We start from the raw sequence: 22,624 nt of genomic DNA, 5'->3' as shown, positions 1-22,624 counted from the left end.
ATGCATTCCAGTTGAAGAGAACCAAAAAAAATCTGCAAAAAAATAATCCAAGTATGTTGCACTATCACAACAGAATAATATTTTAACAAAAAATGGTTCTCTTTTTGAAGCAAACATATATGCCTCAAATACCTAAGATGTGTTCAAATCTCAAGTTTTTTCATAGCTACATGTGCAGACAATTACATTATACAAACTGATAATAAGTGAAATATCTATTACAATGAGTTAATATATAGTATAATAACATCCATGAAGGTTTATGCTAACACTTCTTTGAATTTCTTACTGATATCACTCATTCTCTGAATTTCATAAAATATATTAATAGCCAGTGGTGAAAACTTCTCAGAAGTTCACTGACAATTCATCGTAGGAAAATTCATTGCGAAAAAATTCACTAGAAAATTGAAATGATATTACACTGATACCTTTTATATATTTTATATATTGGTAAGATAAATTTCACAAAATATAGTTTTTTTTTATGTATTATTTGTTTAGATTTTAATTAGATTTCATAATATTTTTAATCTTATACAATGAAAGTAATATATTTATTGATCGGTGAATTTCCTAATTTCTGTTTTGTTGTCATTTTTATTCAATTTAACCTGGTTCGGAAATCCTGCTCAAATTCCATGACCAAACATGAAACCACTTCAGGCCTCTGCAGTGCTGTGGTCTCACATCAGACACCAAAACTCATCTTTTACCTAAAAACAATTACCAACATCTGTGCCACTGCGAATTTCGAATCCACAGCTCATTGGTGGGAGAGGGTATGCTATCTAATCGGTTGTTAATGACATGATATTTCTGATTACAGTTTATTTTTGAGCGTTCATAAGAGAAGTAATTAATTACCTATTTCACTTTGGGAGCATCTATCTATCTATTTTTTTTTTTTAGTAAAGAAGACTAAATATAAAATTTCTTAGTGTTATAAAATACTAGTATTGGAGGAAAAGGTAAAGACTGGTATTGCACTTGCAGATGGCAATTTAGCTTATGCTGCTTTACATAATGATGATAGGATTTACATAATTTTATTATAATTACTCAAAAACCTACGATCTTAAACTAGCTCTGTAAATGATAGTAGCACACAATACAGGAAAAGTGGGATCATTTTCAAAATACACGTGTATTCAATAACTGAAACACGTCACCATCTGAATGAGTTCACATAAAAAAAAATATATCACACCTGGATGGATGTCTAAATGCACAGAACAGAAAAATAGTGAACAGTTAGAAGAATAAATATTCTTAAATATTGTGTCCTGTCTCCTTAAATATTCTTAAATATTTTATTCTCCCTAATAACTATTCTAACTAAATTAAGGGGATAAAAATTCTAACTATTAATAGTCAGAATAGTTAATAGGAATATGTAAAGTTGACTATAAATATTAGTTGGATATAACTATTCTCCCTAAATATTCTTAAACATGGTGCTCTTTCTCCTTAACCATCCTATCTCAGTTCTGTAACAATTAACATTTCATCTACAGAGCCTGTAGTAAAAAAGAGATTAATAACTTTATATGGAATAAAAATTTTCAGAAGGCTAAATATAATCAAAATATTTTTATTATTTGACACCTCCAGGGAGGCCAAGAGACTCATTGAGGGAGGGCACCTGCTCTACAACTCTGACTCTGCCATTCAATCACCAACTGACTGCAACTACACCAACACTATCTACCGCCTTATCCCTACATGCCAACACACCTTTTTATCATAGCAGCAATACGATATGTAGACAGTGGATTAAAGTTCCGAGAATGTACTGCAAGTGTTGCAAAGACTGCACATCGTACTGCTGTTATGATTAAAAATACAGTAATCCCTCAATTAATGCGCCCCAGATTAGTGCATCATTTTTTTTTGATACCCAAATTTGATTAGTGCACCTATATACATCTTAAAATTAAATGTTACAGATTTTAAAAATTTTCTATCTATACATTTTTATGGCTAACTATTTTAAAAAATCACTCACCAGAATGAAATAATTTAGTTACCGATTTAAAACATTTTACAAAGTTATTTTCAATGGCATACTACACTACTTCCATGTACACTATGTTCCAAATTTTTACCGCCAAAATTTATGTCGTCTGTTATAGTACGCCCACAGATTCAAGACCCTTTGACACTTCTGCGCATGTCACAAAAAGGAGAATCCATTCCGATAATAGGGTAATCAATCCATCTTCTGGGATGAGTTGTTTATTATTACACGTCGGAAAATTAACTTCTCTTTTATGATCATTGTAGTTTTTAAAGTGGTAACTATTTTGCTTGTATAACAGTTGGGAAATTTTATCTATAAAGCACGTGATTTCGCATGTTGGCGACCAATTTATATGTCCTTCATTTCTTTCTCCCCTTCAATGATAACGTCCAAGAGTTAATTAAATCCCATTCTGAAGAATTCAGTGATTCCGACCTGCTAAATTTAGATGCACAGCAGGAAGATCCCAAAGAATGTGAAGAAAATTTAACCACTGATAGTCGGCCAAAAGAGATTTCACAGAAACAATTTGAAAATATTTTTCGTACAACCGAAGTTTTTAAGCAGCAATGCTTAGAGGCTGACCCTGATGAAGAGAGAAGCAGTGAAATTTGCAGAAGAATAGAATAGGCAATAGGGCCATACATCGGTTGTATGAAAAAAAAAAAAAAAAAACGCCCACCAAACTATGTTAGCTCAATTCTTTGTTAAGAAGTAGAATAATAAAATTTGTGTTCTGAATGTTTTATTGTCCTTCAGCTTCATGGTTTTCCTTTAACTAGACCCTGAGCCATACCCTAATTCTTTTATAAAAAAAATTAAGGGTCAAAAAAGAAATCTGAGGAAAGAATTATACATTTTCCCATAGGTTATTATATTCGATTAGTGGGTTTTCGATTAATGTGCCTGTTTTAAAGAATGCATTAGGCGCACTAATCGAGGGATTGCTGTACATTGGCATGTAGGAATAAGGAGGTTGTGGTGGTGGCAGTACCTCTACATAAGGCACTGGCCTGAAGTACAGCTCCACCAATACAGTACATCGTCTTATATCTCTGTACTCCAAAGTAACACCATGCATTTATTAATATTAAAACTGCAACCCCACTCATCTGACAAAGCTAAAAGTCTATTCAAATCTTCCTGTAGATAATTAGCATTGGCAATACTCCCGATAATTCTACCTAACTTTGCATCATCAGCAGACATTTGAAGATGCCCAATCAATCCACATGAAATATCATTAACAAATAAGTTAAACAGTAGAGGCCCAAGAAGTTTTAGATTTCAATCCTGATGCATGCCACTGGTTACCTTCCTTTTCCAAGAACTGCTCCATCATACACAACTTGCTGGCATCTTTCAAAAAGTCTATCTTCAATCCATCTAACCAATCTGTTATTTAATCACATCTTCTGCAAATTATACATCAGTCTGTTATGTGGTAATCTATCAAATGCTTTTGCAAAGTCCAAGAAAATCACTGTATATGCATCTCCTCTATCCAACCACATTTGTCACCTTATCATAAAATGCAAGCAGATTACTAAAACAAAAATTGCCCTTCACAAACCCATGCTGACCATTATTTCAATCCTGTATTTTATTCCTAACCAATTTTTCCAGCACTCTAGCCACAACCGCAAATATACAGACTGGTCTATAATTGGAAACTTCAGTCCTAAAACTATGCTTGTGGAGAGGTATTATTTTGCTTTCTTTTCACTTCTCAGGAACCTTCTCCACTGCAAGCCTTTCATTAAATAACTAGGTCAAGGGCATGACTACCTCTTTTGCACATTCTTTAAAAACACATGGCGATATGTTATAGATTCCTACAGACTTAAAAACATTTAACCCTAGCAACATTTGATACACCTCCGATTCTTTCACTTTTAATTCTCCTAATCCTTGCCTCCTTTCTACATATTGCACAGCATAATTCACATCACTATAATATACACTGAGTTAGCTTTGTCTTAGGAACACCCACCTAATAATGTTGGGCCATCTCTCTGTGCAATCACGACTTGCAGACACCTAGGAACAAATTCCACAATGCATCGAACATTTTCCATGTGTAACTCAACCCATGTCTGCTGCAGCCACTCAGTCAGTTCATGCTTATTCTGTGGAGGAGGATCAGCAGTTTCACACCCTGTTCTAGTATATCCCACACACACGTTCAATTGGGAACCAAGGGGGCCAAGGCAATGTGGCGAATTCGTTGTCATGTTCCTCCAACCACTCAGTATAGTTGTACAAGCCCGATGACAGGATGCACTGTCCTGTTGAAAGATGGCACCGTGCTCGGGGTAGACCTTGTAGATATGGATAGAGATGGTCGGTTAACAGAGATCCCTGTGGCGTTCACCATTCAGTGTTTGTGGGATGAGATGATAACCAATGGACCTAGGGCATGCCAGGAAAAAAGCTCCCCAGACCACACCACCACCACCGGCCTGGTTGAATCCCAACTGTGCAACCAGGGGATAGGTCTTAATGCTATTTATGTCAAATGTGAACCCAGCCATCAGCATGGTGCAGCAGGAAACAGGACTCATCATGCCAGATGACCTTCTTCCATCTGTCAAGGGTCCACTGACGACGTTTCTTGGCCCATGCAAGGTGTTGTTTGCAATGCCTGGCTATCATCAGGGTACCCTTGTTGGCCTCTGGCTGTGGAACCCCATGGTATGGCACATGGTGCATGTGGAGATAGGTCAAACTGCTCTGGTGGGTGAGTTGTGTGACTTGCATGTAGTTGCTGAGATACCAGTCAAGACATCTGATGCTCACCTCTAGGATCAAATGTGCATCACTGACCAATGCGAGTCCTTCTGCTGAATGTCTGTTCATATAATAGTACGGGAGCAATCAAAGGTATGACTGTTTACAAAATACTCCAAGAGTTTTAGACCTGTCCTCTAGGCCCCAACTATCTGTCCATGGTCAAATTGGCTTATGAAACCACGTTTCCCCATTACCAGCAAACTTTTACTTGATTACGTACAGAGGATAGGTGTGCCATTTATAGTAGACGCATAATGTTGTATCACGTGGCACTTCATCGTGAAGTGTTTGTTAAATAATTCCACTAAATCATTTACTATGGTTACTCTGCTACCATAACTATCTACCAGTATCAACCTGTCATAATTATTTTTCCTTTTGCTTGTCATATAGCAGAAAAATATTCTACTTTTTCTTTTGTAACATGCTTATCACTTTTCTGGCCTGCAGTTTATATTCTTCATGCATCTGCTCACTATAAACTGTCTGGAAGAGGTACACTCCTCCATAACTTCTTTTGTGACACTGCTTGCTTGATTTCACTGTTCATTCATCTGACTCCTATTTATTTGCTTAACTCTTGGTATGCAGTATGCATTGCTTGTATTAGATCTTGCCTATCGTTTCTCATACACTGTCAAAATCTTTCTGTACAATTAATCAACCCAATGTACTGACACTATAATAAATTTAGTTTAATCCTTTATCCAAGTGTGAGCAAACAAAGTTTGCGCCTGAAAGTATCTTCAGGACTGGGTTAAGGTGGTACACACCAAGGCAACTCGTTGCAAAGGTGGAGCAAGCTACCAACACTCCTATCCTAGTATCTCCTATAATGCAAAACACATCTCCTTGCGGATATGTCTATTGTTATGCATTAAGGGAAGGGCCACTACCCAGACCGGTTTCGACCTTTATTGAGGTCTCTTCAGTGGGAGCCAGGCCCAAGTCGAGATATCAGGCAGAAGCATTTGCAGGTCAAATCTAATACAAGCAATGCATACTGCATACCAAGAGTTAAGCAAATAAATAGGAGTCAGATGTATGAACAGTGAAATCAAGCAAGCAGTGTCACAAAAGAAGTTATGGAGGAGTGTACCTCTTCCAGACAGTTTATAGTGAGCAGATGCATGAAGAATATAAACTGCAGGCCAGAAAAGTGATAAGCATGTTACAAAAGAAATGACAATTGGCAATTCCTATAGGTGGAGATGACCTGCAAATGCTTCTGCCTGATATCTCGACTTGGGCCTGGCTCCCACTGAAGAGACCTCAATAAAGGTCGAAACCGGTCTGGGTAGTGGCCCTTCCCTTAATGCATAACAATAGACATATCCGCAAGGAGATGTGTTTTGCATTATAGGAGATACTAGGATAGGAGTGTTGGTATCTTGCTCCACCTTTGCAACGAGTTGCCTTGGTGTGTACCACCTTAACCCAGTCCTGAAGATACTTTCAGGCGCAAACTTTGTTTGCTCACACTTGGATAAAGGATTAAACTAAATTTATTGTACTGACACTAGTTGACTATGGAGCTTCTCATAATCACCCACCTTATAGTGCCACATATAGACCTTCTTGGTGACAACTTTTTCCTGTTTGACTACATTCCAAACCAATAACTCATGATCACTGTCACCAACAAGTGTCAGAGTTAATACCTCATTCACAACCACATTCTGTGATAATATCACCAAATCCAGCAATGATAACCCTCATGTCTTCCATCACATGCTGCTTTAGATAGTTATCCTGAAGAAACTCAACAAATTCACTCTCCCTGTTACCATACCCTATCTCTTCTTTTCCAATCCACATTCTTATAATTAAAATCTCCCATTAGGATCATCTTCCTTTTACTTGCCTGACTAATTTGTCTAAACATTTCACAATCAATGCTCTCCACATTCCCTGGCATATAACAACATTCTATTAGATATACTATTCCACTGATCTCAACTTCATGCAAAATAGCTTCAAAATCTTCACATGTACTACTATTTTCCACTTCCACTCTTGAAGGACACAATTCCTCTGCTTTCATTAACAGTACTCTTCCCCCTCTCTTTATCTTTTCAGAAAATTCTATATCCTACCATTTCTAGTCCTGACAGTATATCATCCTCAGTCAACCAAGTTTCACTTATACCAATTATTTTTGGGCATACTGACTGATTAATGCTACAAACTGTACTATAAATGTAATATAGTTCATGCTAGGATAAGTTGGATTCACAAGTCAGGTCAAGAAAGCAAACTGATCTTGACTGGAAAATGGAACATTATTGAAAGCAAGAGGGAGTGAAATAGGATTTTTCCTCTGGATAATATGACAGGACTGTTCTGCTAGCATTGAAATTCACTAGATAATCCTTACTTCCACTTGAGAATGAGGGGATAAGTGTTTACGACACTGGTTGTGGAAGATAGTGATATTTCAATCATTTGATTATTAAAACACTTAAGGAATAGAACATCGTAGTTAAGGATATAAATTAAATTAAACTTTAATAAATATTTTCCGATATTTCGGCAACGTCACGTTGCCATTTTCTAAAGGAACTTACAAAAAAGTTACGTGCACGTAGGCACTACAACACAGAAACTGGGAATGACGAGATGAAGCTATTGTTCTCCTAATAGTCCTGATGGTGCCCTCTAGCGGGCTAAGTAGGTGTTCTTGGCCGTTGGGCTGAAGGTCTGCAGATGTAGGCCTCCCAAATTTGGGGCAGTCGCATACAACCAAATTTGTTGAGGCTTGGAGAATTTCTTAGGGCTGAGGCTGATTCCATAAAGAGTCTTTCAAATTTGTATTTGCTACGGTGTATCACTGTAGCTTTCTTCCACCGTATTCTGTGGCGTGTATCCAGAGCATGGTCCGCAAGCCCAGAATGACTGTATTTGTGAAAACGGATGTAGTCCTTGTGTTCCGAAATTCTGATATTCGCTGTCCTGCCTATTTGGCCAAAGTAAGACAGTTTACAACGGCAAGGGACCTGGTAAACACCAGGTAGGTCTAGGGGAAGTGGTTGGTCTTTAGTGGAGCGGATAAGGGATGCCAATTTTCTGTAAGGTTTGTAACAGGAGGTCAGGTCATGCTTTTTTAAGATTTTGGTAATCTTTTCCGAGGTGCCTCGGATGTAGGGAATGGTGATGGATTTAGAATAATCCTTGTTGTGGGGGGGGAGGATCTGTGATTTGTAGGTTCTAATATTTTTTGGATTTTTTTTTTTTTGGGGGGGGGGGGGGTAGCCATTGGCTGAGAAAGTGTTGAGGATGTGATTTAGTTCAGTGTTTAGGGCCAAGTCGTTTGAACAGATTAATTTAGCCCTGTTGTATAGTGTTTTCACTACTCCATATTGTTGTGAGGAGGGTGGTGGGATTGTTGGTGAATGTATCTGCCTGTATGGGTGGGTTTTCTGTAAACTGAGAAAACCAAGGATCCATTAGGCTGGTGGGTGACTAGTGTGTCTAGGAAAGGGAGGCTGTTGTTTTCCTCTTTTTCCAGAGTGAATTTGATTCTGGGGTGTTGGTTGTTTAAGTGTGTTAAGAAGGAGAGAAGTGTTTCAGAGCCATGTGGTGAAATAGCGAACACATCATCAACGTAGCGAAGCCATATGGTTGGTTTTTGTGGGGCAGAGGCTAAGGCTTTTTCTTCAAAGGTCTCCATAAAGAAATTGGCCAAGGGTGGAGAGAGTGGTGAACCCATGGCTGTCCCCTCTATTTGTTTGTAGAATTTTCCCTGCCAAACGAAATAGCCTGAGTTCATTGTGAACTGAAATAAGGCTGAGATATCGGGAGAAAATTTAGCTTGGATTAGCTCTAAAGTTTCCTTGAGTGGGACATTTGTAAATAAAGAGGACACATCAAAGCTGACCATTATGTCAGTATGTTGGAGTGTAAGGTTTTCTATGCTGGCTTTGAAATGGGCTGAGTTTTTTATGTGTGATGGTGTGTTGCCAGTATAGTGTGTGAGCTTTTTGGCCAAATGTTTAGCTAATTTGTATGTGGGGGAATCAATGCCATCCACTATGGGACGTAATGGCACATTTTCTTTGTGTATTTTTGGGAGTCCGTAAATACGGGGGGGGGGGGGGGTATAGAGTTAAACGGCTTTAATCTGTTGGTAACTTCTACAGGCCAAGAAGTGACTCTCTTAAGGAGCCTGTGAAGTTTTCTAATTTGAGAGTTGGTGGGATTGTAATTGATAGGGAGGTAAGTGGCCCGATCGAATAGAAGAGCATTCAGCTTACCTGTGTAGTCCTTTTGGTTAAGTACTACAGTTGCATTTCCCTTATCCGCTTTGGTGATAACACTAATTCTTTATTATTCTTCATTTCCTGTAGAGCTTTATATTCCTTGTTGGATATGTTGGTTTTTGGTGGTCTTGCTTTGGAAAGGACACAGGCTACATCCAGTCTTACACTGTTGGCGACTTGATGTGGAAGGTGGCAGATTCCGCGCTCGATCTGGATCATAATATCCTCACTAAGTATTTTATTGGGAGCAATGGCGAAGTTGTGTCCACGTGACAGCGCGTTGAATGCTTCAGGCTTCAGGGTAACTGAAGAAAGGTTGATTACCGTGTTGGTAGCAGGTTTTGGAAAGACGGTAGAGTTCTTTTTTAATTTTTCGAACTTTTTCATCTGTCAGCCTCGTATTTTTTTTAAATTCTTTTTCGACAGCGGTACATGAGACATCATGTAAAATCGACCAAAGTTCGTGGTTCAAAGTGCGCGAAAGCTCATCTTCGACGGCACGAATAGCTTCGTTAATGTCCGCTAAGAGCGACCGCATGGCGGTGATTTGTTAGCGTAGCTAGCGCGGTTATATATTCGGAGAGCTTTTTGTGACACAAACCGGTGCTTAAATTTTACACAGTTCGGGATTACTTTATTATCCCGGCAGCGTTTCAGGAATGCTAGACGATTTAATTGTCTAGACAGCTTCAATTTCAATTTACCGTATTGGCGGGCCTTCCGTGCGATTGTATCTCCGTGGATGATGTTGATTCTCGTAGACAGGCTTATACGTTGGTTATGCATTATTAAAACACTTAAGGAATAGAACAACGTAGTTAAGGATATAAATTAAATTAAACTTTAATAAATATTTTCCGATATTTCGGCAACGTCACTTTGCCATTTTCTAAAGGAACTTACAAAAAAGTTACGTGCACATAGGCACTACAACACAGAAACTGGGAATGAAGAGATGAAGCTATTGTTCTCCTAACAGTCCTGATGGTGCCCTCTAGCGGGCTAAGTAGGTGTTCTTGGCCGTTGGGCTGAAGGTCTGCAGATGTAGGCCTCCCAAATTTGGGGCAGTCGCATACAACCAAATTTGTTGAGGTTGCCGAAATATCGGAAAATATTTATTAAAGTTTAATTTAATTTATATCCTTAACTACGGTGTTCTATTCCTTAAGTGTTTTAATAATGCATAACCAACGTATAAGCCTGTCTACGAGAATTCAATCATTTGAGTACTAAGTGGTTTCTTGAATGAAGGTGAAGAATGGCAAGTACTGTTATCAGCAAAACTATGAATAGGATTTGAAGGAGAGAGAGAGAGAGAAGAAGAGCATGGGTGACAGTACTATAGCATTGAAAAGAAAGGAAGCCATCCAGCCACTGTGCACATTGAATGACTAAAGAAGATGATGGCAATCACAAAGGACAGAAGGGAACCATAATATAGTAGCTTGATGAGAAGGGCTGTATGCCAGACAGGACCAAATGCCTTGAAAATATCAAGAGCAACCATATGAGTTTCACCAAATCTTTCCATGGCCTGTGTTCAAAGGTGGATAAGTTAGTGAAGCAGGCTGCTGTAGAATGGGAAAAGCAGAATCTATATTGGTGATTACTAATTAATTGATGGATCTACAGATAATGAAAGAACTGGTTGTAGATAACAAAAGTGAAGGAATACTATCTGCACAATGAGACATTAGTATCAAGACTGAAAATTTCTCTGATGTCCTTCTGACAAAAAAAAAAAAAAAAAATCAGAGAAAGCATGCTCTGCACAGTTCATGGTAATATGGGTGACTTCCTTTAGTCATCTATATGAGTTGGTAGGAAAAGACTTAAGTCTAGAGGTCTGCTTTATTTTTAGATGATAGATGATGGTTACTATGATACCACCAAAATGCACGAGAGATGGAAACAAAGAAAGAGCAGCTTTAGTAACAGACCAAAAGGCTCAACTCACAGTTGAGCAAGAGGCAAAGCTTATTGCATTTTTACCTTACAAAGTCTGCTTTGGATTGGTTGATTTTCTCACACTTGTTTCAGGCTATAGCAAGAAGGTGAAGTTTTTGACTTGAGTCACTGAATATGCAACATATTTTTATTACACACTACAAAGGCACAGGGATTGGATACATGGGGGGTTGCAGTGGGGGAGAAAGGTGTCCTCATTCCAGTAACAATCATTTCACTTATTTGGTCAAAGTAGGTGTTTGGATTGAAAAGTGGAAAAGAGACATAAAAATCCTCAAGGTCGATCCTAAGGTTTCTTTCTGAGAATTCTCAGAAAATTCATAGTTTTAAAATTTACGATTTCTATTACTTCCCAATTCAGTAAACAGAAATATCTTCAGGAATTTGAGATATTTTCAATAATCTCCTTAGATCCAAAAATCTCCCTTCTTGCAAGAAAGAAATAAAATAACAGGAATATTCCTCAAGTTCACTGTAATTCCAGTCATTTTGTGCATGTCTATGCATATGCAACTGGAATTGAACTTAGTAAGATGATTTAATTATTAATAATTTTTTTTAATATAAACAAATTTAACTTATTTTATAGCATAGATAAAGTGGATATTAAATCCAATATTATTTCAAAGCTGAATGTTTGTAGAAACTATGAAAGTTTCTTAAGTTGACCTGAGAGCTTATGAAAATACAATCCTCTGGCATCCCCAAATTCCCTTAGCTTAGACTACATGACAGACATGGGCGATGCCCAAGTGTCCATATGTTTGCCTTTTATTTGTCCATTTGATAAAGGTTTCACTGGCCTGACAACTGTTTTGAAATGGTGGATTCTCTTCAGAGACTAGGCAGAAACGTTAAGAGAACAAAAACTTTTGTTCAGTACTAAGGAAATCAAAATGTCATAGAAATTTATTTTTTGTAAGTGAAACTCTCAGCTGGTGCATAAAAGTAATCATTAAAGAAAGAGTGAAAAGGCTTCATTTCAGCTATGTAAAATTAGATAGGCAGAGTGAATATTAAATCCAACATTATTTCAAAGCCAAATGTTTGTATGAAAGTTTCGTAACTCAACCTGAGGGCGTAAGAGAATACAATCCTTGGCATCCCTGAGTTGCCTTAGCTTGGACAATTAAAAGACATGGGCACTGCCCAAATGTCCATATATATATATATATATATATATATATATATATATATATATATATATATATATATATATACACACACAAGCGGCCAATATCTTTAAGTAGTCCAAGTGAAGGCAATTCCGGGAGGATGCCAAAGATTGTATTCTCATAAGCTCTCAGGTCAACTTACGAAAGATTCATAGTTTCTACAAACATTCAATTTTGAAATAATGTTGGATTTTAATGTAATGAGGTACTGGACTGTTGTGTTGATCAACCTATAGTACGTTAGTACCGTATATGGGTTGTGAAAGGAGAAACTTGTTTACATTTGATTTGAACGTCTGTGTATTGTATTCCGTGAGAAATACGTCAGGGGGAAGACTGTTCCACAGTACTGCAGTAGCAGGGATGAACGAGGAGGAGAAGAAACTTGTTCTGTGGGTTTCAAGGTGTACTGTAAAAGGATGTTGGGCAGCAGCTGTACATGTTCCAATGGGCTTGGTACAGGGTGGAGGAATTATTGATGTTGTTTCAGATGAACCTTTCCTGTGAAAGTATTTATAGAATATACAGATTGCAGAGACCAAGCGTCTGTTTGAAAGTGGAGGGAGCGAGTTGGTGAGGGATGGGTCATTTATTAGTCTAATTGCTCTCCTCTGTATTGAGTCAAGCATTTTGAGGGAGCTTTTTGGAGCCCCACTCCAGATGTGAGAGCAGTATTCGAGAGCTGAGTGGATTTGTGACTTGTATAGTGCTAACAGCTGTTTAGAGGTGAAGTAGCGTCTTGAGCAAAAGAGAAAACCTAGTTTTTTGGAAGCTGAGGATGCAATGGTTGTGATGTGTTTATGCCAGGAGAGGCTTGATGTCAAGGTAATTCCGAGAAGAGAAATTTCATCTTGTCTGTGAATTTGAGTGTTATTGAAAATAATGCTGGGGGGGAAATGGTTCTTTTTTGTGAGAAATAAGACAGAACTGGGTTTTACTAGCGTTGAAGTTGACAAGGCTGTCTGAGCCCCATCGGAGGATGGCTTGTAGGTCGGAATTAAGGGTAGTGGTGGTTGATGTTCTGTGAGATGAAGTGAGTTGTGTAGGGTAGGGTTTGTCAAATGAAAGGGAGGAATGTAGTGTGGCTGTCATCTGCAAAACTGTGTATTGGGTTAGAGGTCAACTGAAGTAGGTCACTGATATATAGAAGGAAGAGGGTCAGTGAGAGAAGTGAGCCTTGAGGGACCCCGGCATTAGTTGGATGGTGAGAGGATAGGGAGCTGTCTACCATCACACATAGTGTGCGTCCAGACAGGAAGCTGGTAATCCATCTGCAGAAGTCCTGAGGCAATCCAAATGATGGGAGTTTGCTTAGGAAGCCTTTGTGCCAGACTCAGTCAAAGGCTTTGGAGATATCAAGTGCAACTACTTGGGATTCGCCGAATTTCTCCATAGTGCTTGTCCAGTGATGGGTGATGTATGAGAGTAGATCTCCTGTTGAACGGCTTTGGCAGAATCCGTACTGGTGGTTGCTTAATAGTCGGGTACCTTCAAGGTAGATTAGGATTTGAGAGTCGATGATTTTCTCCATTACTTTAAATAGGACTGAAGTGAGTGAGATAGGGCAGTAGTGATTTGTCACCCTTTTTAGGAATGGGTTGAATATAGGCCAGTTTCCAGGTTTTGGGATATATACCATTGGAGTAAGAGAGAGAGAGAGTGAACAGGTGACATAGGATAGGAGTTAGTTCAGATGCACAGACCTTCAGAATAATTGGAGGAATTCCGTCTGGGCCAGGAGACTTTTTTGTGTCTAATTTAGACAGCAGGTTTGTGATGTCTTTTTGGCAAAAGGATATAGGGGACATTGTATGTTGGGCAGTTGGAATGACTAGAGGGCATTTGCCATTATCAGTTATGTGTGCATTGGAGGCAAAGTGTGATGTCAGGAGGTTAGCTTTTTTTATGGGTGATGTTGCAAATGAGCCATCTGGGTTTGATAGAGGTGGGAATAGTGTAGGGCAAAAGTTATGGCCAATTGCCTTGGCAAGAGACCAAAAGGCACGGCTGCATTTGGACAGGCTGCAAGCTTCCTGCTTTTGGCCCATTCAAATTCTGTTTTGGAAGTATTGATAATTTTCATGCATTTGTTTTGGGCTTCAGTGTATGCATTGAATGAGGATGGGGTTCTTGATTTGAGCCAGTTGTGGTATGCCTGATTTTTCATTTGTAATGCCTTGGCACATTTTTTGGAGAACCAGGGTTTAGTTAGGGGATGGCAGGTCTGAGTAGTGTGGAGAATATATGCTTTCATGCCAGCGAGGATCACTTTGGTGATGCGTTCGGTGCATATGTCTGGACTGGAAGACCGGAAACAATAGTCTACCATGGGAATGAAGCATAGTAGTCTCGGAGACTGTCCGAGACTAATATTATAATGCCAAACTACTCTTGTGTGGGAGTAACTGTGTAGCGTTGTTGCATGGGGGATGGGGGAGGAGATAAGCACTAAGTTGTGATCAGAATTACCCAGGGGACTTACTACATTCACTGCATATTTGGAGGAGTCATTAATAAGGAAGAGATCTAGGGTATTTGGGGAGTGGTTTGGGTTATCTGGTATTCTGGTCGGTTTTTAAACAATTTGCGTGAGGTCATTAGTGACTGCAAATGTTTCAGTATCTCTGCCTGCAGGATCTGTATGTCTTGAAGAGGAAAGTCAATTGGTGTTATGGACGTTGAAATCACCAAGGAGGATGATTTCGCTGTTTGGGGAGTGGGATTGGAGAAAATCAACTTTTAAGGAGAGGAAATGAAAGAGTTCAGAGTGATTGGTGGTGTTAGGAGAACAATAGAGACAGCAGATGAATTTGACTGAGTGGGGGAGGGATATCTTCAGCCAAAGAAGGTTGAAGTCGGGCGATTCCAAGCTAGTTGTTCTCTGGCAGGGTATGTCAGAGCGGATGTATGCACAGACGCCACCCTTGGGTCGAAAGGAGTTAAATAGTGTATAGTTAGGAAGGTTGAGATGAATAGTGCTGGGGGTAGGTGAGATTTGAGTTTTGGTTAAAAAGAGTAGGTGGGGTTTGGTGGACTGCAGGTGGTGGTGGATGCTGTTGAGGTTAGAGTTGAGGCCACAGATGTTGGTGAAGTGAATATGCAAGGTTCTGAAAGGCATGGATTTGACCCCAAGGGTCATGACGCTTCCTATGCAGTGCCTGCATGCTGGTGTTCTTAGTGGCTACTGGCGTCGCTTAGTTTTTGTACTAGTTTGGATTGTTTGTGGTCTATTCCCCAACTGCTGTCTCCATTTTGGTGTTTTTCTTCTAGTTGTTTTTCAGAGTTGGCGTCTTTGTTCTCTCTGGGCAAAGATTAAATCAGGTCGAGCACGTATTTGCGACTGGGGATAAGTGTCCTTTAGCTTGTTGTTTATCGCTGTTATAAATTTGATTGTGTTTATTGGTGAATCGTAGGTCACTTTCACGAGACGTGAATAGTTTGTTCTATCTTTTCTTTTGTTTATGGGTCCGATACAATGGCATTTGATGATGTTTCTGGAATCGAAATTGCATTCTCCTGCAAGTTTGCTGATGTCTTCTTTTAGGGATTTACCGTTTTCTGTCAGTAAGTTCAGGATAACAGTGTTGCGTTTCCTATTTTCGGCCTCAAGCGACTCATGTACCGATGATGTGATTAGTTCATGAAGTTCGTTAGCAGGCACGGGCGCACTTGCGGTCGGGCGCTGATTGTTGAGCATCTCGGGCTTAGTTTCCAACTTTCCGATTTCGGAGGAGAAGGTATCGATCACGATATTAAGCTGCTGCTCAAGGTTTGTGACTCTTTTGCCTAAGTTTAGTATCTGCTTTACGGAAGGGAGGCACATCATACAGAAGTAGGGCTGGTTTAGATCGGTGAAAAGCCTGTGTGCCAATTCATTTATTTTCGCGCAAGAAATATGCATCCAGTTGCAGCAGAAATCGCACAATATACCTTTTTTCCCTTCTTTGACTTCTGTTTCACAGCTGCGGCACTTCTTAATGTCATTCGGTTTGTTGTTGATCAGCGACGCTACGCTGATGGGACTCGAGGGAGTCTTCCGTTGTTGACTTTTGTTGCCGCCATCTTTATTTCGGATGGTAGGCATAGCACTTTCACGTGGCTGTTTTTTAGTTGTAAAATATAGCAGATTTATAGGACTATGGGTACTTACGAGTTGTTCTGTAGTAGTCAGCTGTTTAGTACCTTCTGTTACTTTTCCGTTTGCTGCTTATTTTGTACAAAAAAACCCTTGCAGTCACGATAAAATGCAGGAGCACAAATTTAACTTTGATTATTCACTGGCGCCACCTATACCAATCCTGGACATTCTGGAGTGGACATTCTTTAACATCACCAGATGCTATCATTAACAGTACTCTCCCTCCTCTCTTTATCTTTTCAGAAAATTCTATATCCTACCATTTCTAGTCCTGACAGTATATCATCCTCAGTCAACCAAGTTTCACTTATACCAATTATCTTTGGGCATACTGACTGATCAGTGTTACAAACTGTACTATGAATGTAATATAGTTCATGCAAGGATAAGCTGGACGCACAAGTCAGGCCAAGAAAGCAAACTGATCTTGACTGGAAAATGGAACATTATTGAAAGCAAGAGGGAGTGAAATAGGATTTTTCCTCTGAATAATATGACAGGACTGTTCAATAGGGTTGAGATCAGGGCTCTGTAGAGGCTAGTCAGGTGTGGTGACGTTCATGTCCACAAACCACACAGTTACAGCAGCAGCCTTATGACACTGCACTGTGCATTGTCTTGTTGAAAGAAACAATGGTCAGTTATGCAGAAATGCCACAAAGCAGGAATCATTGCATTGTCCAGAATGTTCAGATAATTCCTGGAGTTCAATGTTCATGGCAACACAAACAGAGATCAGAGGCCAAACCAGGAAAAACAGGACCATAACATCATACTACCACCTCCGAATTTCATTATCAGGATAACATGTTCTGGTAAGAGACGTTCACTGGGCACTGCCACACCCATCCATCTGCTTGGTAGAGGGTGTAGTGCAATTTGTTGCTTCATAACACAGCTTTCCAATTTTCCATGTCCCACTATGCATGCTTTTTGCACCATTGAAGATGAAGCTGCATGCTGGTCCAGGTAATGTGGGGCTTGCATATTGCAATCCTAACATGGAAACCCATGTTGTGAGTCTTGGTTCTGAATATTTTTGTGCAGATTCGTTTTCCAGTCGAACTCTGTTCAATGCATAGGCCAAAAAATGGCGGTTTTTGCATATTATACTTCGTAGCACCGTACAGTCACATTCAGTGAGTGTGATGGATCATTCACTGTGGTAGCACTTGCAGTTGACTCCCTGCACTTCCATCTCAGTATGGTATCAGTGACTGTTTATCTGGGATGGCCCAATTTGCCGAACAGATAGGATTGCAACATAGCATTCCATCACGCCTCTTTGAAACTCCATCAGTTCCCTTCTCGCAGCAATTTCGCTCGGTCACAATTGCACTGGCTTAGGAACATCATATTCCTCCAATTTATACTGACCACAAACATGTGACTCACTTACATGGCACAATGCACCTTGCCCATGGGGGTGTCTGCTGAATTCTTTCCAAGCAGTGTACATGAAGTCCTGGTATCACTTATTAAATATCTGAATAATCCAAATTGTTTAAAGGAGTGTAATAATAATTTTTTATTAAATAAAAAATGAATTTATGCAATCTGCAAAATCAATGGTAGAGTAAATTTTAAAGAAAATTGTATTTCAGTAGAAGAGCTTGACACAGAAATAATATGAATGAAAAAAACTGAAAATAATGAACTTGGAGAATTAGGACAAACAGAAAACTCACACTACCAACTTGATATGCAAACACAAATTCCTGTTTGCATATCAGCAGACATATTACATATTATGACAAGTTCTCAAAATGTAACCAAATCTTCACAGAGGGGAAAAGGATTGTGTTTATTTTGGAATTTTTTAGAAAACATAATTATAGGAAAATGCTATATTTGGGTGGTATATTTGCATTACTAAATTACTGAATTATTAATAATTTACAGTTGTGATATTACATGTGTGTCCAGTAAATTGCTAAGATGGAGATTATGTGATCCTATGAACTCTAGACATGCATGTTTGCATTTGATTTGCTGCACTAACAACCCACATGCCTAGATGAATCAATGATCAACATTATTAATCCATTGGATAAGCCTTCCCTATAGTTATTTACTGAGTTACCAATGCATACAGCCTTTGTTTATTATTGGTTAGTGATTTATATTCAAATAACTATCATAAAATGCAAACATGCATTTATGATAGTTATAATTAAAAAAAAATTATGAGGAGAGGGAAAGAGATTTGTTTGTGTAATGCTTTATGATAGTTATAATTAAAAAAAAAAAAATTATGAGGAAAGGGAAAGAGATTTGTTTGTGTAATATAAATCACTAACCAATAATAAACAAAGGCTGTATACATTGGTAACTCAGTAAATAACTATAGGGAAGGCTTATCCAATGGATTAATAATGTTGATCATTGATTCATCTAGGCGTGTGGGTTGTTAGTGCAGCAAATTGCCTTGTACAATTTGTTGTTATTGTTACGTGTATTTATTTCTATGTTTTATTTATATTTCATGATGCTTTCTAAGAATTTTTTTTAATTCACTGATCATCAGTATACACTTTTTAAATAATAATACATACATATATAATTTCTGATTATCATTGGAATTATCCACCTGTTCGTGAATCCTATATCTTCATTACATAATTTTTTTTCCTTTCTTTCTTTTCATCAATGGCTCTTTATCTTATCAATAAATAGATATCTTACATATGCTAGTATTTTATTGAAAAACAACAGATGCAGTCCACTTCTTATAATACCATAAAAAAATTCACTTTTATTCAGGAATAGATGAATAAATCTTTATTCATCTACATCCAGTCTTTCTGAAGACTGGAATGAAAATGTTCCTATATAATGAAAACATCCCATCTCCAACAGACATTATACTGTAGATGCAAGAAAAACAAGTTGTTTTTTTGTATCACTAAACACAGACACGTTTACAGTCTATGTACTATATTTAGCAACAATTAGTGTAATTAGAGACAACTAGAATGAAAATGATCCTACATAATGAAAAACAGTTTTATTGTGGCACCAAAAACACGTATTTGAAACAAGATATTTTCCTAATATCTTGTTTCAAATTTTCAGTTGCAGTAAATACGTGGTAATACCTCTTTATAATGCAGGCACTGGGTTAAAGCAAATAATTTATCTAAAGCAAATTTTCCAAATAAAAAAAAAAAAATATATATATATATACATACACACATATATATATATATATACACACCGTATATGTCGGCGTATAGGATGACCAGAGTATATCACGAGGCCTAAATTTTAGGCTATTTTTAGGTTTTAAGCTTATGTCGGTTGTATAAGATGACCCCCCAATTTCTTCTTTCTTTCTTGTATTAATACAACGTTAGGTATTGTTGTTATATCCGTTATTTTTATATCTATGCATATCCATTATTTTTTTGCATAGCATAGATTTAGTATTTATGTGAATTACCCTAATTAAAAGTGATTAGCCAAATTTTAATTAATTATTAATTTTGCATTTTTTTTAAATTTTAGGATTATTAAAATTGTTATTTAAAATCATGGAGCCAGCAACAAAATGAAGAAAGTATGAAGCTTGATTTAAAATAAGGGTAACTGAAATGGCAAAGCAAACTAATAACTGTGCTGCTGCAAGAAAGTTTGACATAACTGAGAAGATGGTAAGAGAATGGAGGAAGAAAGAAGATATTTTAAAAAAAATTGCTACAGAAAAAATTTGCGATGAGAACGGGGATCACCTGATGGCTGCAACTGGAAAATCACATTGCAGAATGGGTATTTGAACAAAGGCAGAATGGTTACCTTGTTACAAGAAATATGATTAGAGCATATACACTAAAATGGTCAGGATTGAATCCGGATGGAAATATGGAAATACATGCGACCAGGCAGTATAATGAAGAAACAAAGTTTATTAGTATGGGATATGTTTCGTAGTCATTTAACTGAGAATACTAAAAGTCTTCTAGAAAAAAAATAACACAAAAATTATTGTTATACCAGGTGGTTTAACTTCTATATTGCAACCACTAGACGTCTGCTTGAACAAACCATTTCAAGATCACATGCGAGAAGAGTGGAATAACTGGATGTTGACTGGTGAAAAATCATTTACAAATGGTGGATCTATGCACGCTGCATCACTTGATATGTTGTGAAATTTTGTCATCAAAGCATGGAATAAAGTAAAAGTAGAGAATGTAATAAAATCATTTAAAAAGTGTTGTATCTCTAATCTTATGGATGGTACAGAAGATGAACTGTTGTGGGACACTGATGACGATGTAAATGAAATCAATTCACCAGAGATTCAAACTGGAATCCATATGACGATCATGTAAACAATGAATCTGAAGAACTATTTTCAACAGATGATGAAGAAAATTAACATGAAAATTGAGGTTAATAATTATTATTTGTTTTTTAGGACTTACATCTATTGTAATATTTTAAATAAATTTATGTAACAAAAAAATTAATCTGATTTGTTTATAAACACTGCCTATTTTCTTATATAACGATGTATTGTAACTACCTAAATGTTCATCCAAGAAATGAAACTTCCCTTTTTATACTCGCCGTATAAGACGACCCATGTTTCTGAGGGATTTTCTGTAGTATTTGAGAGTCGTCTTATACGCCAACATATATACGGTATATACCCACCCGAAACAGAGGAAACATACATGCAAACACTACCTGGTGTGAACATGAATTTAATGACCTTAAATTGTGGTCAGGTTGCTTGCACTGCATGAAAATACTTAAGAGATAAGCTTAAGAAGCTCCGGATGAATGGAAAACTCGCACCTTTTTCACTTTTACCCTTATATTCTTCATGCTTAATCTTAACAACTTGCATTTATTTGCCAATGGCATTCATTCCTTAATTGATTCTCTACCAATGTCTATTCTTTTGATATGTAGATACTTTCAGAAATGAAACATTTAAAAATAATGAAAAGGAAACCGACATGATTTGCTCTGCATACAATTGTAAGACAAATCACTGATGAGCTTATAAGTTTTTGTCAGTATGCTCCTGAAATGATGAAACAATAACAAATGACAAAACCAAAAGATTCAAGATGAGGGATGCAGAGATGAAATCAAGCATTACTGACATGATACTGTATCCAGTATGGGGATCATACCATAAATAATATTACAAAGTCAAACATTCTTCTGATTAACAAAAAAATTTATCACAAACTCTATTAGTACACAACAAGTAACTTCAATCAAATCCAAGCTTCTTTCTCATCCCCAATCAGAGGAGGGAATAATTCATGAAGGAGACTTATACAAAAGAGCAGAAAATAACCTAAATTTATAGAAGTGTTTTAAAAAGGGAAGGTAATAAAGATCAGTACTTGTTGAATATTTGTTTTTGATTAATTATTAATAAAATCATGTTCCAGAATAAGGATATGTACAAATGGTCAAGATACAAGATGTACAGGGAGAACACAGAAATAAAAAAAATAAGGAGTCTTACTGTTACATCCTGAACAATTCTGAATACAAAAGCTTGCAGGGTTTTGAAAGAAAGCGATTATCTTTTTCAGTGATCATCATTTTTTTAAAAATGATAAAAGTCGTGAGATGTGAAAAGTAGGAACAAAAATACAAATGTTATTGGATAAAAAAAACACATAATTAAAAAATAATAATTAGTCATCATCATCATCATCATCATCAAATTCCTGCCATGTACCCTCAAGGGGTGTACAGGATATGACAGTACTACATGAAAAAATTACATCATTACTAACTTCCTATCTACAATTTTCCTCCAAATCAGTCTGTTACTTGTCAAGACTCCAACATTATCAGATCTTATATTTCTATCGTCTAAGGCACTTTGCACCGTATCAATCCACCTATATCTTGGTCTTCCTCTGGGTCGTTTTCTATTAGCTCTGCTAACGCATTCCTGGATACTGACAATGTCAAGTTCTTTCCTAATATCCTCATTTTTAATATGATATTGCCATTGATGCCATCTGTTCACGCCTCTAATCTTTCTCAGGACTCTCATATCTGCGGTCTCTAGTCTTTGGTCAAGTGTTTTACTTCTGACCCACCTCTCAGATCCATAAGTTAAAATTGGTTTGAACACAGTCTTGTATACAGCTAATTTAGTGTTCCGACTAATTTCTTTCTTATTCCATATGAATTTATTCAATTGACTTCCCACGATACCAGCTTTGCTGATTCTGTTGTCTATTTCTATATTTAGTTTACCATCTTCAGTAAAAATTGTGCCTAAGTA

At 37.5% G+C, this 22,624-nt stretch overlaps 1 protein-coding gene across 1 annotated transcript in view; it reads right to left on the bottom strand.

The window, feature by feature from the left end:
• Cdc23 (cell division cycle protein 23) overlaps positions 1-22,624 on the bottom strand; it is a 184,285-nt gene that overhangs the window by 63,827 nt on the left and 97,834 nt on the right. The gene's annotated exons all lie outside the window — the stretch shown is intronic.

This window comes from Typopeltis vanoorti, chromosome 5 (assembly GCF_054136105.1).
Source record: "Typopeltis vanoorti isolate ZY-2024b chromosome 5, IOZ_Tvanoo_1.0, whole genome shotgun sequence".
NCBI classification, from domain to species: Eukaryota; Metazoa; Arthropoda; class Arachnida; order Uropygi; family Thelyphonidae; genus Typopeltis; species Typopeltis vanoorti.
Note: the sequence above shows the minus strand (reverse complement) of the source record. Positions and strands in the feature narration are given on the sequence as shown.